This window comes from Bombus vancouverensis, unplaced genomic scaffold, assembly GCF_051014615.1.
Source record: "Bombus vancouverensis nearcticus unplaced genomic scaffold, iyBomVanc1_principal scaffold0057, whole genome shotgun sequence".
Classification (NCBI taxonomy): Eukaryota; Metazoa; Arthropoda; class Insecta; order Hymenoptera; family Apidae; genus Bombus; species Bombus vancouverensis.
This window is the reverse complement of record NW_027468948.1, coordinates 428,589-437,505: the sequence shown is the minus strand read 5'-3', so window position 1 is coordinate 437,505 and position 8,917 is coordinate 428,589.

Genomic DNA, 8,917 nt, shown 5'->3' with positions numbered 1-8,917 from the left:
TAAGAACACGTTGGTGGATGGCATGGGAGATGATGAATGAAGACATACTTCTGTGAGATACATAAAATAGTAGTCAGAACGTATTTTGGCGCTTGGGGACAGCAACAGCTGGTGATACTGTCATACACCTCCATTTATAAACTTTCGAAAATCGATGTGACCTTCAAACTTTAGTGTATTCTGTTTCACAGCACAAAATGTTTCCGAAACGTACGTTTATTGTTACAATGAACTTGACTAATGGCTCTGAAATACTATCCTTGAAAAAACAATGGGGGAATTAGAGCAAAAAAAAGAAGGAAATAAACAAAGACCTTGTTGGTTCGTAAAAATAAAATATGCTACAGGAAAAACTTTTTCCAACTGATTGAGATGCGACAAGCTTTAAAAGCTATGACGCGAATCGAGCGTTTGTCTACAAGAGCGCATTTTCGGTGGATATATAGATATACATGTATATGTGACGAAATATACTAAAGCAATATTGACCCTTTGTCGCTGAAAGTATCAAACTACAAAACTTCCTTTCAAATTTTCAGAATAAGGAAATCAGGATCATGATAAATAATTGGAACATAATTAAAAATAATATATCTTCTCTATAAGATAATGAATACATTGGTTCATTTAATTTTTATGGATATTCAAACGCTTCTGTGAAATAAAACGTCAAGATTATAGAGTATAAAATTCATAGCTATGAAATAACTAAAACTCTGATGTATTATTAAAAATATACGTTAGGTTCTATGTAGTGATACATACAAAGATTACATGTACAAACCCATAATTAACACAATGCTACCGCAACCATTCTGCAATCTACCTTGCCCAAAACACTCTTCCAGTCACCTCCAAACTCTTCAATTCTCTCCACCTAACCACCCACAAACCATTCACAAACATGCAATTCTCGACAAAAGAAGAACTTGTCGTCAGTTGTCCTTAACATCTCGTTCATTCATTTGGTCCCTATCCCCCTATTTCCTCCCACTGCGATGATCGCACTACATTTTTCCACGTCTCTATTCTATTCTCTGGATGACCTGAATTCTCGAGCAGTCGAGTGACGATTGATCTGTACAATTGATCGATTTCTGTTTACTACAGCCATGCAGGAAATTTCGTCTTGGAAAGCGATGTTGTGATTTCGAATGCTTGGACCATGTAAAAAACATTACCGGAACCGGTGAAATTTATGTCCTTGAGGATGAGAAATCCTCCAGCTCCTCGACTCACCAACAAACGTGATGAGCTCAATGGTGCTGTTGCGGCTATTTGAATTTTTCAACAAGGATCCAGATGGCGCCGTGGACGAAATTCAATCATTATAAACGTCAACGATCAACATCAGCCATCAGGCAATTTCATATTGGTGACTTATTTCTTCTGTGTTATTTCTTCTAATTTTATTGTTAGTTCTTCCATTTGTATTCCAAAAGATTGAACTCTTTTTACGTGCGTGTGTGTTTTTCTTTTTTTTGTAACTCGTCGAGTTGCAATTCTAATTTTTGCACTTCCTCCTTCATGTCCTCTATGTGCTTCTCGAACTCTTGTGTCGTCCTGTCTTTGTCGGAACATTCTACTTGAAGATCAGCGAGTTGATGCTCGGGATCGTAATTCAATTTTTGGTCATTTTATTGCTGTCATTTTATCAACTTCTTTCTTCTTCTTTCTTTTTTTTTTTTTTTTGAACTTAAAATCTTGATTTAAGGTTTGTGTTTCACTATATGATTTATTATTATTAACTAGTTCAACATTATTTTCAGTAGATTTTTTTTTCGCGTGATTTTTATACTTATTTAAATAGTTTAACATGAGCAAATGCATCGTACGTCAGATATACCATTTTTAATAAATTGTCGCCTTTACAACTCGAGTTACCTCTGAACGAGTCGCATGATTGATCAATAAGCCATGAGTAATTATGCAAATTCAGTATTTTTTTCATCTATCTATCTGAATATTATAACAAAGACTTTACATTGAATATTTTATTAAAATTGTAAGTTTTTCATAAACGCTTCAAAATCCACAGTCTATTGATCAACTCCTCTATCCTTTCTCTTTCTCCTCACTAAAATAGATAAATTCCTAATGTAGTTTGTGGATAATATTTTTTTTTTTTTTTTCTAAAGCAAATCACATTTATCATCTGATATATTTTTTGAAATAATTTCTGTCTGTACATTTTCTTCTTTCCCCTTACTCCTCTTTCTCTTTCTAATGAATTCTTTTTATTCCGTAAAATAGTTTTTGTATATTCAATTTTGTTAAGTGCAATCCTTATTTCTGATAACTTACTTTTATTAGATAATTCTTGTGAATCTTCTACTACATCTTCCATATCATTTTGAGTGCGGCTTCTACCTTCAGTAAATTTAATATCTTGAACCGTATCATTAATTTCAATAGCTCTTTCGGTATCAAGTAAATCGCACTTATTATTTAATATACCTTTTGAATTGACTTCTGTCTCTGTAGTTTCTTCTTTTGTATCTTCTTCGAGTTTTCTTCGTTCTTCTAATCCACCCTTCTCATTTTCTAGGATCTTCCTTGTTGTTACGCCGCCTAAAACATCTGCACGCCAGCCCGCGCCAGCTCGCGCCACCGGACAACAACCAGCCTGCGTAACGTCACTTCGACCCTCAATAAACCTAAGGACCCACCATAACTTTCACTTCCCTGTATTGTTTCGCCATGTGTCTTCAATCCGTTTGTCTTGAAGAATTTCTAAAGCTTAAAAATATTCTCGAAACACAGTCGGTTTTTAGAGAGGTCCTTGGGTTTATTAGGCGTACTTAAAACACGGAGAAAGCGGGTATGCACCCATTAGGAAAATCCGAATAGCCCTCTAATAAAACAAGCTATGTTTTCCTCACGCACACAGTCATCTATCCACCACGATGGTAGGAGACTTCCTACTCATCCCTTCGAGCAGTAGTGCAGGTCATGACCAATCGACACCGCGGTTCGTTACCCTCACTTTTCCTAACGAAAGTGGGAACAACGAATCCGCGTTCTTTAGGCACAGGGGCACACCCACACCGAACTTTTCTTCCGTATTAGAAAAAGAGCGACAGACAGTCTAAAAACTAACGCCTAACGCGGCAGTCTACACATAGCGCGAGAGTCGCATACTTCACGAAAATCTTTTGTCGGTTCTTGGTGTTGTCGAACATACATCTTCTCTCCTAAATATATTATAGTGCTAAGTCCATTAATACATTAATTTCCATTATAAGAGCCCTGCTCTAGCGTACATATCTATCACATCTTCGTGCGACAAGTTGTTAACTATTTATTTCTCTACGTCAGTGTAATCTAAGTGTTGGAAATATATAATTTATAATTCAGTGAATCACAGTGTTATACAAACTCAATCACCCCTATTATCTCAACGGAAATCAGTCGCTGCTTTAATAGTCTCCTTTAACAGTTTTCTTAACTTGATTTCGTTCTGCTTCTGCATAGCGTCTAGTATGGCCCGAATACTTGGATCCACACCAGTAGCCATAGCCAAGCCGGTGAAAATGATCCTTTGTTCCGTGGTATATATAGGGTAAAACGAATGGTAGACCGCAGCATAGTGGTTTCCAACGATCCACACTTGTTCTAATTCCTCACTCAACGTCTTTCGTGTCCATTGACGTAGAAAAAGGTAAGTTATTGTAATATCGGAATATATTAAAGGTGTAATTTTGTCCGATTAATTATAATTTATTAATAATGGATTGAAAATACAGATATTAGTTAGACAGAGAAACGATGTTTGATTAACAGGAAAACTAAATGCAACGCTCGTATTTTTTATATTTGGTAACTCTCTCTCTCTCTCTCTCTCTCTCTCTCTCTCTCTCTCACTGGCAACTCTAACACTCGACAATTCTAACGACTCTATGCTTCGACGTCTCGATCAACTCTGACCCTCGCCAATGCATTCCTGCTCGGTCGTGCTCGCTCTTGCTCTCGTCCTCTCTCACACACACACACACACACACACGCACGCACACACGCACACGCACACGCACACGCACACGCACACACTTTCTGGCTCACATGCTCTGGCCTCTCGATTGCCACTCCTTGAAATATGAAACCGTACTTCTGTTTTGACGCTGTTTATCTTTTCTCGCGTCACTGTTACTAGGCGCTCTTGGATGTAAACAAACTACAAAAAGACGACGTACACGGTGTTTTCTAATTTCAGCCGATCTTCAATCAAAGCTATTCTACGATATTACAGAATTATATTTCCCCCTTTTTAATTAATTATATGTCGGAGAAGCAGGGGGGATAGGGTTGTCGGTATTTGAGGAGTCTTCGTTGAAGGTAGCCATCGTTGCGGTGTAACGAAGATACGATTTATTGACACAGGTATGAATAACACAGGTTTGACAATCTACCACGGCGGTGAGACGTCCGCGGCACTAGTGACAGTGGTCTCCGGTTCAATAACGAATCCGCGGCCAACGGGATGACAGATGGGCGTTCTCGCTGAATCTAAGTCTGACTCGTAAAAATAATTGCTGAGCGTAAAGACGTTACTCTTTGGTCGACGGGAGCGCGTAAAAGAATGCCCGTCCCGTCCCGATGATGCCACAGAGGAAAACTATAATGGGGTGTGTCTAAGGACACGAGATCATCGGATTCGTCGAGGAAAGCCTTCGTTTAGGAAGTAAGGGAAATTGACGTTGCTGCTAATTGGTCAATCTCCATATCGGTGGTTAGAAAAAGATGCTAGCCGCCCTCGAGGGAAAGTTGCTAGTGGGAGACGCCGCTCGTTGAAAAATATGTCTCCCCTATCTTCCCGTAGTTAGGACAAAGACTGTTTGTCTGTTTGAAGGACTTTAGTTAACTAAACCTTAAGATTTATAACGGGCCCTCGGGCTAGCCGAACATGTACTGTGGAGACGCATCGACATCTGGCAATCATCTTACTCGAAGAATAGGCTCTGCGTGTGGCGAGCCACGGGACAGAAACCGTTGGAATGTTTACTGTCGCGTGTCGCCACGAATATTTCTTTTAAGGAGAGCTATAGAATTACTCCATACCTTTGTTAGGCAAAGCGTTCATCCCTTGACCGCGGCTACGTTGGGCGACAGACTGTCACCTCGAGCCAAAGCTCACCGTCACTAATCTCGAACAATTACAATCGGATTGAATAACTACAATAGTTTAGTTACAGTTATAGTGGCCTTTAGATTGCAATGTTGCGGGGCTATCCCAAGGTTCCGGTGTCCTTTCATCTCCGACATATATTTAACTATATATATTAACTATATATTTTCCCTAGGAACAGTAAGATTTTAACGATACAACTTTATTAAGAGATCTTAATGTCATAAACGGTATCGAAACTTCGTAATTAATATTGTTAAGGAAGAAAATATTGGTAATCTCCTCGAACGACGAGCGCTTGATATTCACAATTAGAACTCGATATCTTAGCTTCTTATAATATCCTAATAAAATGTTATTTATCGATTACAATTGTCCTGTCGTATTTTATTGTGTTTGCTTTATAAATGTGAACTTTATTCAAAAAGAGTTCATCGATATAACGGTATTGAAGAGAACTACTCGAGAAACTATATCTAGCCCTTGGATGGAGGGATTGCTTGCTTCTTACAATCGAATAATTGGAGTGTAACTAGAAACACGAACGGTAGTTTAGCAATGGAGAAGAACTTTAGAACGACAGCAATTTTCTTCTTGTTTCTTTGAGAAAGGCACCGTTCATTTTATGTTTGCGAGAATGGGGTTGTTGGACGAATTTGATTAAAAAGGAAAGATCTTTAACAAATATTCTTCCCATTGATACATTCCTATATTTTTGATTTAATTATTTGAAAATGCAATTTTGCATATACCTATGTGCTATTATATACTATAATCGCAGGCGTTTCTTTAAAATGATGTACTATTGAAACAAGGCAAAGTATCGTCGAATTCTTCTAGATTCAATTTCTCAAAAGAATGGCTCTATTGATTAACCAAACATAGTTCCCATAAGCATATACGTACTTCTCAGAAAAGATAGTTATATCTAGATCAATATTACTCCCCACAGTGACCTATATGTCAAAGAAAAAAAAGACACATCAAGTATTAAATCATACTACTATTACGTCCACTATCTCTACAAATCCTCCACTCTTGGAAAAGTCTATCTTATTCAAACGTAACGTAACTCAAATTAAATCTTTTCCATCATCATAAATACGAAACATTTATAAAATTATCATCTTCGATTATTTACTCAACATCTAGCTAACAAAATCTTCTCCATCGCCGTACCCCTTAATCCTGACCGCGTACAATTAACGTATGAATAGTTAATTTATTGAAATTTAAACGACCATTTTACGCTACTTGTACTCGAATGATTTTAGGATCTTGCTGTATCTCTTGCACAGTGTTATACTGACAGGCGAGAAACATAGAAACGTAACTTCCGATCCACTGATTTACCCTAAACAGACGATGATAGGTTATACGGTGCACGCAATACAGAAGCGTTTCCGATGCAATTCGAAGGTGCGTTGTTACAATGGAGTTCATCGATCCATAATGACTATTTCCCCGCCAACTACAGCCTGTAATAACGGAATAGCCAATAAAGTATATCCTGTCGATTTAATCGTTACCCCCACGGTGCACCGCGCGCACGGAGATCGGATCGGTGATTTTCACGTGATGTTTCGCAAATCGTGAGGCGCTCGCGTGATTCGCGCGTTTTAAGCGTTCCCGCTCTTCCCGTCCGATAGAAAGAGAAAGGGAACAGGGGTGGAAGGAAGAGGGAAGATACGTGATGCGGGTTCAACCTGCCGCGGGAACCTTTAAAGAAGGTCGGTGCAACGGGGGAGATGTAATTTTAATAAGTTGGAGAACAAGTCATTGTAAAAGATGGATATTCAGATGTTGGAGATGCAGCAGATTTACGACTCGCTGGAATTAAGTTAGTTAAGGTGTTGAAAACCTAACGTCTTTTCAAAGGCGTTTGCCGCGTTTCTTTTCAAATCAAAATACATACATACGATACGTACAATGTATGCGCCTAAAGTTTTAAAGTTAATTTCTATTCAAGGAATGGACTGTTTTATTATAGGTTTAGGAAATTGAAAAGAAGCAATTGCTTGTTTCTAAGGAAGAATCGCGAGAAGTACAGTTAGAAACTGTATTGTGAATCACTTTTCCTGGTTTCCGTAACGAGGAAGTGAAAAAAAAAAACGCAGACAAGTCAGCGTTTACCGTAGCTAAATGGAAGATACGCAGGTACGAGTCGTTACAGTTTTGCCGTTGCAACGATTCCCGCTGCGTAATTTGATAATGAACAGTTGAAAAATAGCAGCGTTGTGTCCGTACTCTTTAATATCCCATTATATGGAAGTTAACGACCGGAAAATACACCGCTCAACTACTTGAAGGAAGTAGCTCATGAGCAAGTCTTTTGTATCCTCGCAATGGTATAATTCCTGTAACGTCTCGTTCTCGGAGGATTTATTTCGTTGATTTGTACTTGTTTATTGCTTTTGTGTTTTCATGAATGGAGCATGTCGCATGCGAATCGTAATATGGTTTTAATGGCGTTTCGACTTCAATGATATCAGCGGCTGATTGCGCTTCCCGTAAGAAGCTTCCAATCATTATGTATTTTAGGAACAACAAATAAGGATATTTAGAGAACGAATTAATTATTCAATTGTTCGCGCAAGAAATACCTGTCTCTTTTTCGAAAGTTATAAATGCTGTTTTCAAAGAGTTCCTTAGCTCACCATAAACCAGATAAGAATCTTTGGTTCCGTCTAGAAAAAGAAACCTTCAGATCAAACCGAAAGGGGTTCGGATTATATTTTCTAATCGTATTTGTATATTTCTTTTTACGGTCAGCTTGTCATCCACGTACAATCGAACAGAGAGTCCATTAATTATTTCCCTTCGACTTGTTTCAGGGGGAGCATCTCTGAAGCCATGCCGGCTGACGAGTTCGCTGGAAATCGAAACAGAAGCAAACCAAGACTGCAACCACCTTAACGAACCGCTATTATCACTGGCAAGGTCATCGGGCAGATCTAATCATGCTCACGCCGACCATGCTTCCTGTGCACTCGTTCCTCTTTCTTAACGACGTCAACCAGAAGATCGGGTGCTAAGAAATTCGAAATCGAGTTGATTGAAAATCTCAAGGAATATTAAAAAAAATACGAATAAACAATTTGATATAGAAATCATCCATTTTGGGCAAAGAAAAGAAACAATCAGAAAAAGGAATAACCACAGAAGCTCTGAATTTCATTGCTTCCTAATGGTACTTCCTTGGATATTTTTACATTCTGGAGGCGTGAACGAACTCTGAAAAACAGAAACGACTTCTATCGGATGATCGAAAGAACTACCTGGACACTGAGTATAATTATTCACACGTGCGGATGCCATTTCCGGCATGTTTCTCCATGAAGAAGGTCAGCTTCAGTTTTTGCCACTTGTAGATAGAAGTTGAAGTGGCGGACGTCTTAACGAGGTTGCTAGAATGTCAAAGAAATAGATGAGGGAAATATTATGAAGATATATTTATGAATATCTAATTGAGCATTTAATTAAGAACTTAATCGAAAGACCAAAATAAGTTGGTTCTTGAGACCAAGTACCTATCTAAGTATAATAGTCTTTTGTACTTACGGTTTAGTAAGAGGACTCGAGTAAAACGATTACTCGTTAAAAGGAACAATAGAATAATCATGCCTCCGCAGACGGTGGTCTCTGCTTTCATGCCTCATCGCGGAGAATCTCAGCGAAAAAAGTGTCCCGAAGCGTGAGCTGAAAGGTGGCTATCTAGGCTGCCTAGTGAATGCCGTCGCCATGGTGGAGCTGGCGTGTAGCAACTCCCTAAGTCCAGGAACCTAATCCTGCGTC